The following is a 21,699-nucleotide window of genomic DNA, read 5'->3' as shown; positions in this document are numbered from 1 at the left end:
CATTACATCAGCAGCTGTGTACTCCAGGTTTATTCCCAAAAAATAAATGGATCAAAAACTGGTGTACTCATATGGCATCATCAGAGTATTTTTTCCAATCTCACACTGCAAAAATGAATTGACTGGTAATCATTCATACAGGTCAGTATTGATGTGGCTTGACATCCTCTTCCCAAGACGATGCATGTGTAATCTATGATCAATTTGACGAAAGAATTTAACACACGTCATCATGAGTTCTACCAACAGTTAACAAGGGCATTACTACACCTTGTGACGAATGTTTTATTCATAAACTTACCATGCTACAACCGCTAAATTATAGAATAACCAATACTGTTTCATAATGTTTATCACAGCGAATGACCAATTTGCCTCGTAATCGTGCCACGCGTCGTATTTCGCTCTCGCGTTCTGTGCATATGTCACAAGTGAGTTTAGTGATACGCCCTTTGGACGATTCATACGAAAAATCAGACAAGCATTCCCATTTCTTAAATATCATAATTAGTAGTCCTTGGTGAGTTTTTTTCGCCGCCATCTCAAACTTTCATCCGCGCGATTCCTCAGTTTGCGGACTAAAATAACAACCCGTATGCGCACATAACGTCATCTGTTGATACCACCCAACACTGAAAACAAAACAAAACGAAACGAACGTAAATTAGAAGAAACATACTCACACACCATATCACATCTCAAACACACATACAGGCGCAGTGAAATCGTGTGGATCACACAGTCAATTCAAGTGCGGTGACTTTTAGAATTAAACAATTTTCAGTACCGTGAAAGTGACGCCACGGAAACGACACGCTACCGGTAACGATTGTGAAATCCTCAGGCTTGCCGTAGTTAGTTATATTGTTTGTTTGTTTTGCCTGAGAAATTTCCTTGCGTCCCAAAAACGTACATTGTTTGGAACTGTGCGTCCCGTGGGAAAATTATGCGTCTAGGACGCAGGACGCAGAGGTAACGAGATGGCTGAATCTCTAACCATTCTCTGAGTACTAGTATTATTACCACTACCACTAATACTACATTAATTAATACCTTCAACTTCACAATAATAATAATAAATAATTAAATCAACCATGATTTTAAACCATGTATTATCAATATTCATTATTCCAAACACGAGTAAGCATTCAGCAAACATAACTGGAATCGAGCAAATGGACTCCAAATCCCAACGGCCAAACCCGGAAGTGAAGTGCCGACATTATTGACTCCAGCTGTAACGTAAATTACTTTGTTCAAACATTCTAGTGCGACCGCACAAACGTGACAGCTGTGCAAAAATAACTAAATACAAGACACCACTCTTACAGAAAGGCTTTACACGCTATTTAAACTGCCGATCGCGAACGTAACAAACCGCGATTGAAACTAACTGTGATGCCGCTCTTTACACGTAGCGCTAACTGTTACCTGTCAGTGGCAGACCCTCCCCTCTTAAAGCGAAAGATTTCAGCCATCAAAATGGGTTTCCTTCGATGGAATTTATTCGTGATTTTCGCAGTCCTTATGCAAAGGAATTCGAAGCTCTAATCCAGGGGTCACCAAACTTTTTGAGAGTGAGAGCTACTTCATGTTTCCTGATTGTGTGAAGGGCTACCAAATTGATACGCGTCTGAAATAACATTTGTACAAATTAAATTTAATAATATTAGAACATTAGCTAGCTAGACGTATACTGTAGCTAGCTAGTTAGATAGCTAAATAGGTAGCTATAGAATCTATAATACTGCCCATGTTTGCATTTTTAAATCATAATTTCTACGAGCAAATCACAATCCTAGTACTGGCGGGCTACTGGTGTGGTCCTCACGGGCTACCTGGTGCTCGCGGGCACCACGTTGGAGACCCCTGCTCTAATCCCTCATTGTGTCCGAGGAGCGTCAATCCGAGGCCAAGGACTTGACTCCCAAGGACAGCCTCTCGGTCCTCGAGCCAGTCCTTGGCCTCGAGGACTGGCTCGAGGAACACATCTCTGAGAGACACATTTCAAAAGCAAAAGGCAGGCTACACTCTGAATGTGATCAGACAACCAGACAAAAAGTTTTCTGAAATGGTTTTCGATTGGCCTCACGACATATGATAAATCAATGACATTTGTATGAGGACCTCACAGTGCAGAGGTACCGGGTTCAATTCCAGCTCCGGCCTTTCTGTGTGGACTTTGCATGTTCTCCCCGAGCCTGCGTGGGTTCTATCCGGGTCCTCCGTTTTCCTGCCACATTCCAAAAATGTGCATGGCAGGCTGACTGAACACTCAAAATTGTCCCTCGGTGTGAGTGTGAGCGGAGATGGTTGTTTGTCTCTGTGTGCTCTGTGATTGGCTGGCAACCGCTTCAGGGTGTCCACTGCCTACTGCCCGAAGACAGCTGGGATTGGCTCCAGCACCCCCCGCGACCCTTGTGAGGATAAGCGGATCGGAAAATGAATGAATGAAGGAATGAATTTGTATGAGGAATTTGCACCCCCTTATGGAGTCATTACAAGGCGTCGTCAAGAATTTGGTTTGCTAATGCCGACTGAGAGGTTATTCATGTCAAGGAAGGATGACGTCCTCAGCATTTTTTTTTTATGTGTCGTAAGTTTTCACTCGATTCGTTGGTTTTTGTCATTCGTTCAATACATGACAAACATAATTTTAGCCGTTACCTCACTGAGTGGTGAATGTTTGCGACCGTAGCAATTTTTTGTTTTTTTCGCAGTTCGTCAAAGGTTGCAAACAGGTTCGCAAATAGTTTTACCTTCCGCACACGATTTTTCTCGCCGAATCCATTGCTTTGCTAAAGGCAGCAATGATTTTGCAAAACACCCACGAAAATTTGGAAACAGTCCTTTTTTTCTATTGGCCACTGCTCAAGACCACGTTACCATAGTTCCAATTCAATTCCATATTTTTGAAATCCATCATCCACAGTGAAACTTGATAAATGTCGCCAATGACAGAGGCGACCCCCTGATTTTCATCAACATTTTTCAGAAAAGTTGACAAATCCAACATCCGTTACCTGAGCAAGCATTCACCGCTCATTGAGATATCACTGTCGCCATATCTCGATTTGATTAGGCTCCAACTACATCAAAATTGAGAGATTGCGACAGTTACACCACAGCAACGTCAATACTAGTTTCATTAGCCTCTCTGTAGTGTATTGTATATTAGCATTGGACGTTCGTGTTAGGCAAAATGATCTTGTCTAACACATACAATACCAAACGTATGATCCTCTTCGTTTTATGCTTAGTTTGACTAACAATGTAAACTGGGTGACAACCAACAGCTTGAAGCATGAACTTGGCTTATTTTTGAAGGAGTGTTCATCCACCCATCCGTTCATTTTCTGTACTGACTTTGAGAAGAGGCGGGGGATAATCAGGACTGCTCAGTACCATATTTCCAATTCATGTTATTCATTTCCAAGATATCTCATTCCATCCTATTTTCTGCTTTTAATCCTATGAGCCATATACTCATATCTGAACTTGGCCTTGTGTATAAACAACAATGTAATTATGTTGCCTGACCCATGTCGTGTGTCTAGCAACATACTGTATATGACAGAGTCCATCCTTGAAGCACAGTTTTGATGGAAGGAGTGTGTTCCAATCTTGCAGTCCCTGCCAAACCAGACTTTTTTTTCCTTCAAGGAATATAAAAGCTGATAATATATAGTAAATTCAGTGACCCAATAAGAGTCATTCTTGCAGTATCAGAAGCATAGGGATTAAGCTTGAGTAAGGATATTAAATATTTTTTTTATCTTTGGCAATGTGATATCCTATTCATGACCAAGTCTTGGATTGCTGTAAGTAATGCACGTGTGATGTAGTTTTTATTACTGGGACGCCACTTTGAGGCAGATATTAAGCTTTGTGGAGCTTCACAGTTGTAATTAATGTAGTATGTGTAATTTGCTACCAGCTCTGCTGTGCTGCAGTATCACTTCCAACCAAGACTACTTTCTGGAAGTAACATATAACTCACATTAAGACAGTAGTTTAATTATTTTCTGTTTCTAATGGGTCCAGATTTTGGTCGGTTACAAACACCACTAACCGCCACAGAAACTCTTCTACATATGTACCAAGGTTATTATAGTTAACAAAAATGGACAAAATAACTAAAATTAAAATTGTACACATATTGCTGTTAACGAAGTACAATACAAATGAAAATGTAAAAAAATAAAACAACTGCAAATACATCGTTTGTTTATGGCAGGCATGTCCAAAGTCCGGCCCGCGGGCCAAATCCGGCCCGCGGTCGAATTTCATCCGGCCCTCGGCCCCTGTCATAAAATCAGTGACGTCTGGCCCGCAGGTGTTGCATTGACTGAGGTCTCGTAGACTGGTGAGTGATGTTTCATGGAGTACTGCTTCCCTCTAGTGGCTAAATGAGTAATAGCATTCACTAAATGAGTAATAGCATTTAGACACTAGAGGGCATCACTCACGAGTTAACAAGACATCACTCCGTGTTTATATTGACTGATATGTCACATTTCAAATTCCTGTTTCAAATGAACCAAAAGAAATTCTTCAGATTGTTGAAATAAATATAAAAATGGAAATGTGAAACAGACTGGCTTACTAAAATTTGTTGAACAATATTGTTGTTCAATGTAAAGAATGTCAGCCAAGGTCGGCCCCCCGACATTTTACCACATAAAATCTGGCCCCCTTGGCAAAAAGTTTGGACACCCCTGGTTTATGGAATTAACTAAAACTGTCACGTTACGAGGTGGTGGACCCCAAAAGCAAGCAAGATGGAGGAGCAGGATGAACTCGACAAATTGTATTAAAACACAGAAAACTAAATCCAAAACAAACATAGTCCAAAGTAGCAAACAAAAATCACAACTGAAGTTAAAACAGAACCGTGACCAAAACATGACAGAGAGAAACCTGACAGCAGCAAACACATGGCAACAAACAAACATGACAGTAGCCAAGAGCAAACAAAAGCAGGAGTCCTTTTATACACTAATGTGTTATTATTATTATTATAATTACCCCATGACCAACAGCTGTGCAGCTGCAGAGGGAGCCCTACAGTGCCACCTGTTGGTCCCAAACTGAATCATGACAAAAACTAACAAGAATTACAGCAAAAAAACAAACAAACAAAAAAAAAAGTTTCACTCCTTGTTCAATGAATACTAATGTATGCGTGAGCTGCTCTGCTTCATTTAAAATTGTATTTATTTAGAAAATAAAATTAAAAACAAATAAATACAAACAAAAAAACTGGAACAACCTGAAAGTTAAAATATAAAAGTAACTATAATTACAAATAAATAAAATAGCCGAATTGACTTTGAGCGAGAGGAGGGGTCTAGTTTGACAGCCAGCCAATTACAGAGCACACATATAGACAAACAAACCTTCACACTCACCAGCACACTAAAGGACAACTTGGAGTATTCATTGAACTAAAGAAGAATATTTTTGGAATGTGGGAGGAAGCCCGGATTCAAACCCCACATTGGAATAATATGCTGTTACAAGCAAAAATGAGAAGTGTTCATTTGAGACATTCCTTTTGTACCTATTTTTCTGAAATACCTGACATATCCACTGAGGTTTCCATACCGTGTCATACATTAAACATACCGGAACTCTTGGTTAAAGTTGCGATCGTAACTGTTATTTTTGTACTTTCCTGGCCTTCGCATAACGCCTGCTTTTGCGACCCCTGCAGTCCAATGGAGGAAAACCGAATACGTGCCATTGCAGAAGACTGTCACCCAACATTAGAACAGACAGTTTACAGAGCGGAGTCCTGTCACACAGCTGATGACAGTGATAGTAATAATGACTGCCATGTTACCCATGACAACATCGAACTCTCATCTGCCTGAAGAGAGTGCCTCGGGTCACAAACAATAGCCTAACATGGGCTGAAGGACAAAGTCGTTCGACAATCCGATGCATTATCATGAGTCAGTAAGCCTTGAACAACGTTTATCCAATTGCACGTTAGTCTTCCGTCTCTAGTGCTGACAGCCCTTCTTAATTTATGGATTCACCAGGAAGACACGCGGCATGCGAATGCAACAAATAGGTTTATTCATTTCTCCTTGCTAGAATAATAGGAGTTTTTTGAGAGGCTTAAAGGATTTGCAATACCGAGATGTGTTAGTTTCCCAGTGCACCGTCACGTCGGACCTGTCGTGATGCCCTTCAAATTGCAGCGCAAAGTGTATCAAGAAAAAGGAACAAGGACAGCTTCCACCGGTCATCATGTTTTTGCCACAGGAAATAAGTCTCTGTCTCTCTGAATTTTGTCAATGCAATAGTACATTACACAGTTGTATCAGGAGCATTGAATTTTGCGCAGGTCTCCATATTACTAATTCAGGGAGTACAATAACATCACTGTCAGAAAGATGATGTATCCATTTCAATATTGCTTCCTCACGGTGAAACTATTCAAAGGCGTGATGACTGTGTACACAAAGATTATCAATAGTACATTTGCACAAGTGCAGCCCGAGATCCCCCTCAGGCTACTTGCGGCTGTCACGTTGCTGTCAAATGAAAACGGTCGGTCTCTTGTGTTTCTGTTGCTGGCTGGCTGTCATTGGATGGAAGCACTGCCTTGACTCTGTGCATAAACTGCAGTTGGTGAGCATGTCTGATTCTTGGCTGCCATGTCTTTAGGCCTCGGTTAAAATGCGAAAATGTTAAATGTTAAAAATCCATTACTTGTGAGGGTAATGTTGTACATGCAGATGGAAATGTGTGTGTTTGTCGTGGACATTGCTGTAGGCATAACTAAAATCAATCGAACTACCAATGTCCCCCCCCACCCAACTATATTCAAAACCTTTTTGTCATTCTTTACTTTCATACACGTGTGAAAATAGCAATTGAAAACATCAATTATGAAAACACGCAGCTCACAAAAATATGATATTGACCTGATATCCTGTAAAGTTTATGAATTTTGCTCAGGCTAATGTCTCATGGAGGGGTTTTTTTTTCATTAAAACTTTTGGAATATATTTTCATGAGGCAATTTCTTTGAACTCCAAATATTAATGGCATGTACAAAAAGAAAAAAATAAAACATTGGATTTTGGAGGTCCCACTGCTTTTAAATACCTATGAACTGTATCTTAAAAGGTAGTTAGTTCATATGTTTGCCTTCTTCTACCACAAATGCTTACTTTTGTCTGTTTAAATTTCCACACCGAGATTTGCAGGCCTTGTCAATCATGAGACAGCAAGGCTGAAGATCCCGCAAACGTGCAGGTTGAGTGTGGCGGCTTATGTCGCCGCTCAACTTACCCGTGATGGTAAACAGTGGGACCAACTGCAGTCACGCTTGGCTGAAATTAAAACAAACAACATAAAGCACTCTCAGCCTCATTGGGCCGTGCTGCAATCATGTTCAGTATTCAGGAAGTTGCGGCCAGGATGCGAGTCCTTTGAGTAGAAACAGGGGCCCATTAGTTCTTGTTGAAGACAACAACAGACGAGTAATTGCATTCCCCAACCACTAATAGTTATGGCTAATATAGTCCCAAAGGAACGGTGAATGGTTGCAAATAAACGCCAGCCATCTGTGTGCCTTTCAGCCACACCTGCCTCTGGAACGATTCAGATTTGGCATGTACTGTACTGTACTGTACACGTAGCTTGGATATAGCTGGATGAATTGCATGGTGAGTAATTTGATTCGATGAGTCAGAGGTTCGGGGGGGGTGGGGGGTCCTACATGACAGCTAGAAATGGAGAAACAAGCTCCTCCAATTTTGGAAGGATCCCATTTCCCAATAAGTAAAATTGCAAGGCAAGGCAGAAGCAGCTTTATTTATATAAGCACATTTCATATTCAATATGCTCTACTGTACATAATAAAAATGACATCATGAACAAGCATTTAAAACAAAAGAAATAATGACATTCAAAAACACAGTACAGAATATTTTTAAAAGAGTTTTGAGAATAACACCGTCTAATGTCCTTTTACTTATCATTGCGTATTTGTCTGTTACTTCACTGACGATACTGTGGCGACAAGTGGTATTTCTCACTCAGTCTCAAGACCATACTGAGATTCCGTACGAAAATCCCAGTGGCTGAAAATATGTCCATCAGAATGATGTCTTTCGCTTCAACACTCATGCACACTCGCACACACACACACGCACATCGTCGCAGAGGACCAGCTCTCAACAATCCCCGCACATGTTTTGCACAAACAAGTCACGTCACGTTTCCGGTCACAGGTTTTCTCCGTCACCAAACATTCGAATGGATGTTGATCCATAAATATGTAATTGCCCCTCGCATGTCCCCGAGAGGAGACTCCAAACTTTTAATGTCTGACAAGAGGGAAAAGCAAATACAAATATGTGTTTGGTGGGAGCGTTAAAAGGAAATGGCAGAACTGAACATGATGTTGTCAGCATGCTCCACCGCAGAAAATGGAGAGTGCCTCCCTACTAATGACTAAATGTATCACAGCACAGCACGACAGCATGACGACAGTGATGTTCTCTTGACGTTCATGGAAGGAATAGCATGAGGGGAGAGCGATGGAAATAAGGGTGAAGGATGATGAAATGTGCCAACCAGTGACCCTCGTATAATAATCGTGCATCAGCCAATCTTAAGAAAGGATACATATGGTTGGACCATCCAGGAAAGCAGAGAGGAAGAAACAAATCATGTGGATGAAGAGGTGATAAGCGCTACAGGTATGTATGAAAATTAGATTCATTTGGATTTATTGCTGTGGCTGATTAATGGTCTGAAAAAAGAACGGTTTGGGCTGAAAAGATTTCTCCCTGGCTGAAATGTCGTGGCTTGTATCGAAGTAACTCATGAGCACAAAAAAAAAATCACAATACAGTAATGTGTTTCATCCGCCTCCCACCCCCCATATTGTCCATGGTTTCTTCCCATGTCCCAAAACATTCATGTGAAGTTAACAGCTCTAAATAATCCATCAGTGTGAATCTGATTGTGTATGGTTGTTTTACTGTATGTGTCCTGCGAGCGGTTGGCAAATTTGTTTGGCTGACTTGGAGCCAGTCACAAGAAGGACTCATTCTTCATTTCCATTCCAGCTGGGTCATATTTCAGCACACCGTGGCCTCTTGCAGAGCAGTGCCGTCCCTCGATTTTAAATACAGTGTGATGCAGAATGGTAAAATCCCACAACCTCCAATCTAAAAATGGCCTTGATTGAGTCATTGGAGCGACTGACTGCACTCATGCATGACTTGATCTGGCATCAAACAGGGATTTTAAATATGGCAGACTCAAAAATAAGCATGACAAAACATGGCGGAAACTACAGACAAAACACAGGGAAAGACAGCACAATTGTCTTTTTTTCTGGGTCAGTCATTTCCAGTGTACTTTGACATTGAGTATGCACATTTCGCTGTCTGAAAATAAAACTGTACTTGGCAGAAACATTTAAAATAAACCTGTTTATTTAGGAACTTATTGTATTATTTAGTTTTTGTTTCTTTAATATTGTAGCAATATGGTGTTTGCGCTCCTGTCTATAATTAGATCCTTACTTAAATTAAACAGTGCCCTTCCTCAACTCAAGTACTCCAAAGGCAACAATAGTAGCTGATTTATTACATTCATTTACCCATTCATTTTCTACCACTTATTCCCCCATCCTGTGGGCATGGCCAGATATTTTTTTAATACATCCTGGGTTAGACAGCTGATTCAGTGACTCAAGGCAAATGCCATTCATAACTTGTTAAATGGTGTAACAATGTTCAACATGATTATGTTTTCAAACAAATGAACAAAAACCCATCGCAGTAGGGCACAAACACGAAGCAACAGAAGCAGTGACAGCAACAATGACCCGACACCGAGTGGTTGGGCCTGGAGTCCTTTTAACATAAAACCTAATGACATGATGACCAACAGGTGTGATGCTGTAGGAGGAGACCAGAGCCAACCGTTGGTCCCAAACAGCTCTACTGTGACAGTATGTGCTGTCTACAAAAATGAATCCCCTCATATTATGTGTCAAAAGCAGATTTGGCCATTGGTCTCAGTGTGTCATACGTGAATTTGTATCGTGTATATGCCATCACAATCTTTTTATACAAAGCTCACAAAAATCCAGATAACCATTTTTGCATGTTATAAAATAATATTTGTAGGTCTGGGATAGATGATGTAAACTAAGACTGCACTGCTGTATTTATTGTGGTGTGTTTCTTAGATTAAGAAGAGATTCAAAAGTTTTATATATTTTAGTCATAGTATCTGACCACTTAGATGATGAGTTTGGGCTTGCTGCATCTTTTACACGTTCTGTAATGCTATCTCAAAGGGAATTGTTCCTCAAGCCTGTCCCTTGTTGTGACTTAATTTTGAGCGCTACAATATGAAGTGCCCGAGGGTCCGCAAACGAGAGTCTTAAGACATATGCGGTGATAGATGAGAGGAGGGGAAAAAAAGATAAATATGAATTTGAAGAGCAAGGAAGTGATTGCCCGTGACGTATGGTTGTCTAAAATATCATTGCTCCAGCACATTTGTCATTCTTTTGCATTTTTCTCTGTTGGAGCGCTTGTCAGCGCCGCTTTAGGATCTTAATTCTTTCATGGACTCTATTGACAACCTCTTTGTCTCACCGTTCAGAGAATATACTCAGGTATTTTTTTTAATTATTATTATTATTTATTTTATTTTTTTTGTTGCAGAAAACCAATTGCCTCATATTTTTCTTGCTTGTACACAGCAAGCAAGCGTCTGTCAGCTTTTCTGTTATCCAGAATGCTGTAGGCCAAGGAGTGGCCAACACACATCTCCCGACTATTTTGACCCGAAGTTTTATCAAGCTGCTGCAGTGTCCACAAAAATGAGGCTTCGTATGGCAGTAAACACAAGTAACTTGTTTAGAAATACAACAATACAAATGGGTCATACCTGGCTGTTGGTGCCTTTTCCATCCCCATGGAGACTTGCTATTTTACTTACAATAAATAAGATGCGGAATATGTGCAGAACAAACACACCTGCCTTGAATGCAGGTCTCATGGGTTCATTTTCCCCTATGTCACAGTGTGAATGTACGTGTGAGCATCTGTCTGTCTATATAAGCTGTGTGATTGACTGGCAACCAATCAAGGGTGTGCTCTGCCTCATCCCCTGTGATCCCAAAAAGGATAAGCAGTACAAAAAATGGATGGGTGTATCAATAATTAAATCTGCTGCGTTTCAGTCAGTCACAAGAGACAACGACATGATGGTCGTATATTTTTTTACGAAGTAGCCTGTCACTGATCTCGATCTAAAAGATGTGACTGTGACAAGTGACATGATCCAGCATTCTCATGCTAGGGAGACAATCTATTCATCTGAAAGGAATGGACATACCACAACATAGCAGTCCTGAGGCTCTACAAAGAGCATGCACAAAAAGAAAGATGGAAATCCTCTACACATAGAGGCAGTTTTGAGTTTGGTTTGCAAATCATTATGCAATGTCCTACCCTCTTCACATATAATACTCTATGTTTAGCACATTTCTCAATTCCCCCAGGCGCTTGACATTGGTGCACACAAATAAAGACAAAAGCAGAAAAAACCCTGCAGTGCGGCGCGCAGCAGCACAATCTCGGCTAACTCGCCATCCCAAACCAGATGGAGTGGAACGACAGAGGTTCCATCTTCAGCGGCGGTACGAGGGCTTGCTGGTGATCGATAGTGTTCGCACTACATCCCACAAAGTGGCTGTAGTGGTATCAGTGGAAAATGTAAAGTCCCTATACTTTGTGTAGTCACACAGTGGGATGCCACGTAAACATGCAATGAAAGGAAGGGGATTTATTTGAACCAGAAACTGGCTTTTCTTGAAAAGAAACACTGGGAAGACTGGTTAGGGTATTGCCATGGCAAAGTGGCTGCTTAATATCCTAGTTCAGTGGTTCTTAACCTGGGTTCGATCGATCCCCAGGGGTTTGGTGAGTCGGTCTCAGGGGTGTGGCGGAGCCTCTGCCATGGAGTTTGTATGTTCTCCCCGGGCCTGCGTGGGTTTTCTCCGGGTGCTCCGGTTTCCTCCCACATTCCAAAAACATGCATGGCAGGCTAATTGGACGCTCTAAATTGTCCCTACTTGTGAGTGTGGGCGTGGATGGTTGTTCGTCTCTGTGTGCCCTGCGATTGGCCGGCGACCGGTTCAGGGTATACCCGCCTACTACCCGAAGAGGGCTGGGATAGGCTCCAGCCGTTGTAGTGGTTGTAGCGGTCCCAAGTGATGGAAACATCAGGAAGAAGGAACATGAGAAACTCGAGAAATACCAAGGGCTCAGAGAGGAGCTGGAGAGAGCCTGGAAGGTAAAGGTGACAGTCGTGCCTGTGGTGGTCGGAGCACTCGGGGCAGTGACCCCCAAACTCGATGAGTGGTTGCAACAGATCCCGGGAACAACATCGGACATCTCAGTCCAGAAATGTGCAGTGCTGGGAACAGCAAGGATACTGCGCAGAACCCTCAAGCTTCCTGGCCTCTGGTAGAGGACCCGAGCTGAATGAGGCACGGACACCACCCGAGGGGTGAGATGAGTTTATATATATATATATATATATATATATATATATATATATATATATATATATATATATATATATATATATATATATACTAGATGAGTGGTTGCAACAGATCCCGGGAACAACATAAACAGCTATGTGCTGTCAGTGATCAGATACCCCGCAGGAATAATAAGGTGGCCAAAGGAAGAGATTCAGACCACGGACGTTAAGACCCGAAAGCTCCTAACCATGCATGGAGGGTTCCATCCCAAATCCAGCACACTAAGACTGTACGCAAGCCGAAAGGAAGGAGGCCGGGGACTAGTGAGTGTGAGAGCCACTATCCAGGATGAAACATCCAAGCTCCATGAATACACCAAGGAGAAGGCTCCAACGGATGACGTACTCAGAGAATGTCTCAGACAATTGGTCAGACAATTGGGAACAGAAGATGAGGCGCCTGAAGAGGGACCATCATGGGCGGACAAACCCCTATACGGGATGTACCACCGGACCATAACTGAAGTGGCCGATCTCAAGAAGTCCTATCAGTGGCTAGAGAGGGCTGGCCTGAAGAACAGCACAGAGGCACTCATCCTGGCTGCTCAGGAGCAGGCCCTGAACACCAGAGCCATTGAGGCCCAGATATACCACACCAGACAAGACCCAAGGTTTAGGTTGTGCAAAGAGGCACCTGAGACGATCATAACTGCAGGGTGTAAGATGCTGGCAGGGAAAGCCTACATGGAACGTCATAACCAGGTGGCTGGCATAGTCTACCGAAACATCTGTGCGGAGTATGGATTGGAAACCGGAAACTGGAAACTGGAGAAATACCAAGGGCTCAGAGAGGAGCTGGAGAGAGCCTGGATGGTAAAGGTGGCACAGTCATGCCTGTTGTGGTCGGAGCACTCGGGGCAGTGACCCCCAAACTAGATTTTTTTATTCACTCATGAAGGGTTTGGTGAATGTGCATTTTAACTGGTTGGATTCGGTACCTCTATAAAGGTTACGGACCACTGTCCTCATTGAACTAAGGTCTGCGTGCCTGTCTTTTGTTACCAAAGCTAAACGGAATAAAGGGGCGAGTGACAGTTTTGTATCATTTGAGCACAGTATTATTATACTGTATACGGTGTATGCTTTGATTTTGTAGAATTGTGCACAGTATGTTTATTATACTGATAAATCTGGATTTACTTGAGCTTATTATGGCCTTTTCCCTGTTTATTATTTAAACAATAAATTATTGGATTATTTTAATAAAGGCCTATTACCAACTGCTCAATAGCCACCGTTCCTTGGGGCTGACTGTAATTGAAGCAATTCTGCTTAATGAAACACTGAAAATTCAAAGTAAGAATCAATATAAAAGCTGCCACCTTCATTTATTGAATGCCTTCATGAAGAGCCTATTTCTCGTATCAATGTAGCATCAAGGCCTTGACGTTTTGTCAGTGACTCTATTTTTAATGTTCCTGTTAGGACACATAAAGACAGACACAGACAACTTGATTCGGGTGAACCGCCATATTCACATCATGTCAGCGCAAACCATGCAGAAACCGCACCTTACAATCTTCTCCTTTGTTACAATTAGTCTATTAGTAGTAGCCCAGAAGAAGCTTTTTCTTTCACATCCCTGTCTTAAAAGAGTTTGGGAACCGCTTGTCATTTGCTTGTCAGCCATTCTGACTTTTCCTGCAATGCAACAGTGCAGTCGCTATGGGAACTGGTACATGAATTACCAGCTGTATAATCCCCACCCCGCCCACACACTACACTGCCTTACTGATAGACCAACAGAGAGAACAAGCAACATTAAAGGAAGCAATACAGACAATATGATAGATATGGAGGAAAGAGGAATGGGCTTGGTTGCCCCCACTGATGCCTTCTCTTTGTGTCTACCTGAGAAGAAGAAAAGATGAAGAGGAAGACTGTGGGGAAGGTTTCTTTGGCTAAAGAAATCAGGAAGAAGGCAGAGAGGAGGTGTGAAGAAATGCAATGTGTTTCCCGAGTATGGATATTGATAAGTGTGTGCATGTGAAAGACAGTGGAGAAAGTGCAGGATGGAGGGGGGGGGGGGGGGGGGGGTGCCTAAGTATTGAATAACAAATATCGGGACAAATATAAATGGGCGGAAGTGTGCCAAAACAGCCTCATGAAAGGGTCTGATCAAAAAGATAAGAGTTCCACAAGACAAATGTTTTTGAACGTTTTGAAATACCTTTTGGCGGTTTAGAAAAATGGATACCATAGTTGGACGTGCTTGCCATGTTGGTGTAAAGTCGATCACTTTCTTCTATGACTCGCTGATTCACTCACCGCACGAGAAAAGCTCAGCCATGTCCCTCCCAGCCTCTTGCGAACGGGAGTGAATTGCTGTTCTGTGTGTGGGATTCTGCAATATCATTTCATGAGTTGCCAACCATCTGCAACTAGTTTTCGTGTGGTCTAAAATTTGAATCGCAGGTAAATGGAATTGTATCAACAAAGATGTAAGGCAGGGATGGGAAATGTAAATAATGGAGGGGCCAGCAACTTTTCATGAATACTACTGGAGGCTACATACAAGCAAGCACTTCCTCACCAGATGTATGGCAAAAAGGAAAATTCAAATATGGAAGCAAAAAAATATATGCAGATGTGCAAATTATATGCTTATAATATATTTCCTTTTTGATAAAAATATATTTCAATTCATGTATAAAATATCCACTATCCTAACCCCACAACACAAGGTTGGAAGCAAACCACAAAATGCAACAACAGTTTGGGATGGAGAGAAATGTGCACTTTTCTCATCCATCCATCCATCCATCCATCCATTCATCATCTACCGCTTATCCGGGGCCGGGTCGCGGGGGCAACAGCTTTAGCAGGGAAGGAGGGACTTCCCTCTCCCTAGCTACCTCTTGTAGCTCTCCCCGGGGGATCCCGAGACGTTCCCAGGCCAGCTGGGTGACCTAGTCTCTCCAGCGTGTCCTGGGTCTTCCTCGCGGTCTCCTCCCGGTGGGACATGCCCGGAACACCTCACCAGGGAGGCCCTCAGGAGGCATCCGAATCAGATGCCCAAGCCACCTCATCTGGCTCCTCTCGATGTGGAGGAGAAGCGTCTCGACTCTGAGCCCCTCCCGGATGACCAAGCTTCTCACCTTATCTCTAAGGGAGAGCCCGGACACCCTGCGGCAAAAACTCATTTCTCATTCTTTCGGTCACGACCCATAGCTCGTGACCAGAGATGAGGGTTGGAATGTAGATCGACCGGTAAATTCAGAGTTTTGCCCTTTGGCTCAGCTCCTTCTTCACCACGACAGACCGATACAACGTCCGCATCACAGCAGACGCTGCACCAATCCGCCTGTCGATCTCCCGCTCCCTTCTGCCCCCACTCGTGAACAAGACCCCAAGATACTTGAACTCCTCCACTTGGGGCAAGATCTCCTCCCCGACCCGGATGGGACACCCTTTTCCGACTGAGGACCATGGTTTCAGATTTGGAGGTGCTGATTTTCATCCCAACCGCTTCACATTCGGCTGTGAAACGCTCCAGTGAGAGTTGAAGAGCCCTGTTTGAAGGAGCCAACAGCACCACATCATCTGCAAAAAGCAGGGATGCAATACTGAGGCCCCCAAAACGGACCCCCTCAACGCTTCGGCTGCGCCTAGAAATTCTGTCCATAAAAGTTATGAACAGAATCGGCGACAAAGTCCTACAGAGTCCTACCCCCACTGGAAACGATTCCGACTTACTGCCGGCAATGCGAACCAAACTCTGACATCGGTGGTATAGTGACCGAACAGCCCGTATCAGGGGGTTCGGTACCCCATACCCACGAAGCACCCCCCACAGAACTCCCCGAGGGACACGGTCAAACACCTTCTCCAAGTCCACAAAACACATGTAGACTGGTTGGGCGAATTCCCACATACCCTCAAGGACCCTGCTAAGGGTGTAGAGCTGGTCCACTGTTCCACAGCCGGGACGAAAACCACAGTGCTCCTCCTCAATCTGAGGCTCGACTTCCCGACGGACCCTCCTCTCCAGCACCCCTGAATAGACCATCTCATCTAATCCACCCCTGGGGCCTTGCCACCGAGGAGCTTTTTAACCACATCGGTGATTTCAACCACAGAGATAGGAGAGCCCACCTCACAGTCCCCAGGCTCTGCTTCCTCTAAGGAAGGCGTGTTGGTGGAGTTGAGGAGGTCTTCGAAGTACTCTGCCCACCGGTTCACAACGTCCCGAGTCGAAGTCAGCAGCGCCCCATCCCCACTGTACACAGTGTTAGTGGTGCACTGCTTCCCCCTCCTTAGACGTCGGATGGTTGACCAGAATTTCCTCTAAGCCGTCCGGAAGTCGGCTTCCATGGCCTCACCGAACTCTTCCCACGCTCGGGTTTTTGCCTCGGCGACCACCGAAGCTGCGTTCCGCTTGGCCAGTCGATACCCGTCATCTGCCTCTGGGGTCCCACAGGCCATAAAGGCTCGATAGGACTCCTTCTTCAGCTTGACGGCATCCCTTACTGCTCGTGTCCACCAGCGAGTACGGGGGTTGCCGCCACGACAGGCACCAACCACCTTACGGCCACAACTCAGATTGGCCAACTCAACAATAGAGGCACGGAACATGGTCCACTCATGCTCAATGTCCCCCGCCTCCCCCGGAACATGGGAAAAGATCTGTCGGAGGTGGGAGTTGAAACTCCTTCTGACAGGGGATTCCGCCAGACGCTCCCAACAAACCCTCACAATCCGTTTGGGTCTGCCAGGACGAACCGGCATCTTCCCCCACCATCGGAGCCTACTCACCACCAGGTGGTGATCAGTTGACAGCTCCGCCCCTCTCTTCACCCGAGTGTCCAGAACATGCGGCCGCAAATCCGATGATACAACTACAAAGCCGATCATCGAACTGCGGCCTAGGGTGTCCTGGTGCCAAGTGCACATATGGACACCCTTATGTTTGAACAAGGTGTTCGTTATGGACAATCCGTGACGAGCACAGAAGTCCAATAACAAAACACCACTCGGGTTCTGATCGGAGGGGCCGTTCCTCCCAATCACGCCCCTCCAGGTCTCACTGTCATTGCCCACGTGAGCATTGAAGTCCCCCAGCAGAACAAGGGAGTCCCCAGCAGGAATACTCTCCAGCACACCCTCCAAGGACTCCAAAAAGGGTGGGTATGCTGAGCTGCTGTTTGGTGCATATGCACAAACAACAGTCAGGACCCGTCCACCCACCCGAAGGCGGAGGGAGGCAACCCTCTCGTCTACCGGTGTGAACCCCAATGTACAGGCACTGAGCCGTCGGGCAAAGAGTATGTCCACACCTGTTCTGCGCCTTTCACCGTGAGCAACTCCAGAGTGGAAGAGAGTCCAACCCCTCTCGAGAGAACTGGTACCAGAACCCAGGCTGTGTGTGGAGGCAAGTCCGACCATATCCAGTCGGAAATTCTCTGCCTCACACACCAGCTCCGGCTCCTTCCCTACCAGAGAGGTGACATTCCATGTCCCAAGAGCTAGCTTCTGCAGCCGAGGATCGGACCGCCAGGGTCCCCGTCTTTGGCTGCCGCCCAGCTCACATTGCACCCGACCCCTTTGGCCCCTCTCATGGGTGGTGAGCCCATGGGAAGGGCGACCCACGTTGCCTCTCCGGGCTGTGCCTGGCCGGGCCCCATGGGTGTAGGCCCGGCCACCAGGCGCTTGCCAACGAGCCCCACCTCCAGGCCTGGCTCCAGAGGGGGGCCCCGGTGACCCGCGTCCGGGCAAGGGAAACTTAGATCCATTTATTTTAATCTTCATCAGGGGTCTTTGAGCCGTGTTTGCCATGGGTGACCCTGCCAGGGGCATAAAGCCCCAGACAACTTAGCTCCTAGGATCATTGGGACACACAAACCCCTCCACCACGGTAAGTTGACGACTCATGGAGGTGCACTTTTCTCCCAATCCAAAATCCACAAAAAATAATTGTTAATATGTGTCATTTGGCATTATGACATACGGTCATTATTTTTCCCAGGTTAAAGGGCTTTCTTGCATAAGAATTACATTCAAGGATTACATTCAACATTACTGAACAAGAAACCAACATTAGATTCATTCATTCATTTTCCAAACCACTTTATCCTCACTACGGTCACGGGGGGTGCTGGAGCCTATCCCAGCGTCTTTAAGCAGTAGGCAGGCGACACACTGAACCAGTTGCCAGCCAATCCCAGGGCACACAGAGACGAACAACCATCCGCGCTCACATGCACACCTCGGGACAATTTAAAGTGTTCAATCAGCCTGCCATGTATGTTTTTGGAATGTGGGAGCAAACGGGAGGACCCGGAGAAAATCCACACAGGCACGGGGAGAACATGCAAACTCCACGCAGGGAGGCCGCAGCTGGAACTGAACCCGGTACCTTTGCACTGTGAAGTCGACGTGCTAACCACTCGACTACCGGGCCGCTACCAACATTAGATGCGAGAGATAATTTTGTAATTTTTTTTCACAAAAATTCGCTGACTCATACGGGCAGCATGAGCATATCTACAATACTACAATACAATTCATAGTACAGTATCTGGTCAGTTGAGGTTCCAGTTGGTTGAACCAATGCAGTATGCGCACCACTGCTTGTCACGGTAAATCATTGGCACAGCAGTTCTGCACTTCATCATAAGAACAATAAATTTGAGAATACAAAGAAAGAAAAGAAACGTGTCATTGCTTTTTGTAGTGGTGAGGATCTGTCCATTTCCTTCTGGCCCTCTTTGGACACAGGTTCTTTTATTTCTCTATAAGGTAGAAGAAAGTCCCAAGGCCAAGTTGTCTTTTCTGCAGTTTATCACAACACAATACGAATCGATTCGGGCTCCTGAGAGTCTCAGATTTTGTCAGGAAGCGTAGAAAAAAGGCAGTCACTAGAATATATAGAGACAATATGTGACAATGACAATCCCGAAAACAACGAAATGAACATGTCATCTGGCCCGGTGTGGCTGAAAAAAGTTAGGAGTGGTGAGGTGAGACCAGACCACCACTACCCCTATTGTCTTCGGTGTGAGCTTTGATGTGATGGCAAGAACACAGACACAGTACTTGAGATAACAGTTCCTCTTTTGATGTTAAACATGTCCTCTGGAGGGGGCCCTAAAATTGGTGGGGGTTGAGGGGCACTAAAGGTGATTGTAATTACAGTGAGCAGTAAATACCTTCAACAGCATTCTACATTCTTTGTTTCAAGTGTTTGAGCAGAACCAACAACAGAGTGGGGCTAAATAAAATCACGGTCAGGAATACATTCCTTAAAACAGGGGTGGCCAAACTTTTTGGACCGAAGATCTACTTTTCAATCAACTAACCTTTCACGAAAATCTACTTTACCGGCACGCGCGCACGCACGCACGCACACACACGCACACACACACGCGCGCACGCACGTCATGATGAGAAACAGCCTGAAACTGAGGCACGCGATGCAGTTTTGCAGCCTGTTAACTATCGTAGCTCACACGTACCGTTTTAAAGTGCTTCCCTGGGCCCTACTAGGTTCATATTCTTTGCCCGTGCACTCAGTGAATTGTACGCGAAGCAAATTCTGAATGAGAATAATGACGATAAAAGATGGAGTGCAACAGCTCTGATTGCAAGCTGCAATTGCAGGCTGCTGACTGCTAACAACTTCCGGTGACGTAATCACGCGCCACCGTAAATTCAAGATTTACCCGCTTTATTTTATTTTTTAAATATTTATTTTGTGAAAATGAGACTGATAGGATGATTAGGGTGCAGCATACATTAACACAAAAAATATATATTACTAACACACAAATGGTTCTTTGTTTTTTTTCTCCTCGACACTCCTCGGATCTACTTCGGACCTGTCTTTGATCTACTGGTAGATCACTATCAACGTAATTGGCCTCCCTGCATTAACACTTTTATATATACAAAACCACTTCCGACCACTAAACTTCTCCCAAATAAAATGTTTCTCATCACTGTAGCCATCCGACCTGTGCAGAGATTCAAATTTTACGATACTCATTTAAAAACAAATGTAAATACATGGAACACATAGGTTCCGCAAGTGGCATCTTTGAGGAGCAACTGAAATATAACACCTCTAGCGCATGTGTTTGCATGCGATGGCAAACCTGTTGACATCTAAATGCAAAAGCATGTGATTAAGTGTTATTGTAGCCGGCAGCTTCCACTGAAGCTATGGTTTTACTTATTGTTGGAGCTAACATATTTATTATTCTTGCCTGGTGACCAGTCCAGAGTATAATCTACCACCCACGCAAAGACAGCCAGTATAGGCTCCAGATCACACATGACTGTTGGCAGCCATAGCTTCAATGGGCCCCTGTGTGAGAAATCCCCCAATGGCACCTCCTTGGGCCTAATATTTTTTTAAAAAATCATATTTAGCCTACAATATGTCACTCTTTAAAACTAACTCTACGACTGACATCATCACATGAAAAGGAAATTAATTCAAATTGAATGCAGTACTCAAGAAGGTTGAGTCTGCCTTGAAACACTGAAGAATAGGAAAGCAACGATATTGGTGTGAGGTTGCAAATCCGAGAAACAATTATTCTTCTGCCCTTTATGGTACAGTATAATAATCTGAATAATATCAACGTGCTTGATTTCCATGCAAATGCATTGGGACTACAGTGTGTAGAAGGCAAGATAAGGCTGTTCAAAATATAGCTGTGTCTGTTATCCAAAGTCTACTCTGTCAACTGAAAAATGCTTGATACAAATAAAAATATATATGTTTACAATGTTGAAAGATTAAAGAATTTAATGAACCTAACTTGCATGTTTTTGAAATTAAAGAGAAAAAAAAACGGGGTACCTGGAGAAAATTGCTGCAAGTTCTGGAAGAATATGCAAAGTGCACAGTTTGAAACTGATTTCAATTGTATGTATTTAGCCAATGACTTTAAGATCTTGTGGTAACCCTGGCCGTTAGTGTGTTTTCGCCATATTTATTTATGATGTCGATGTCTGCACAAACACACGTGGTGAATCACTTATGACTGCTGTCGTGTTTTCATGATGCAGCCTCGCTTCCTGTTGAGCCGGGAGGAGGGTGACTGTCACTGATGGAAGCTGAACAGATTTAGAGGCCAATTACTTCACTGA

Source organism: Hippocampus zosterae, chromosome 1 (genome assembly GCF_025434085.1).
Source record: "Hippocampus zosterae strain Florida chromosome 1, ASM2543408v3, whole genome shotgun sequence".
NCBI classification, from domain to species: Eukaryota; Metazoa; Chordata; class Actinopteri; order Syngnathiformes; family Syngnathidae; genus Hippocampus; species Hippocampus zosterae.
Note: the sequence above shows the minus strand (reverse complement) of the source record.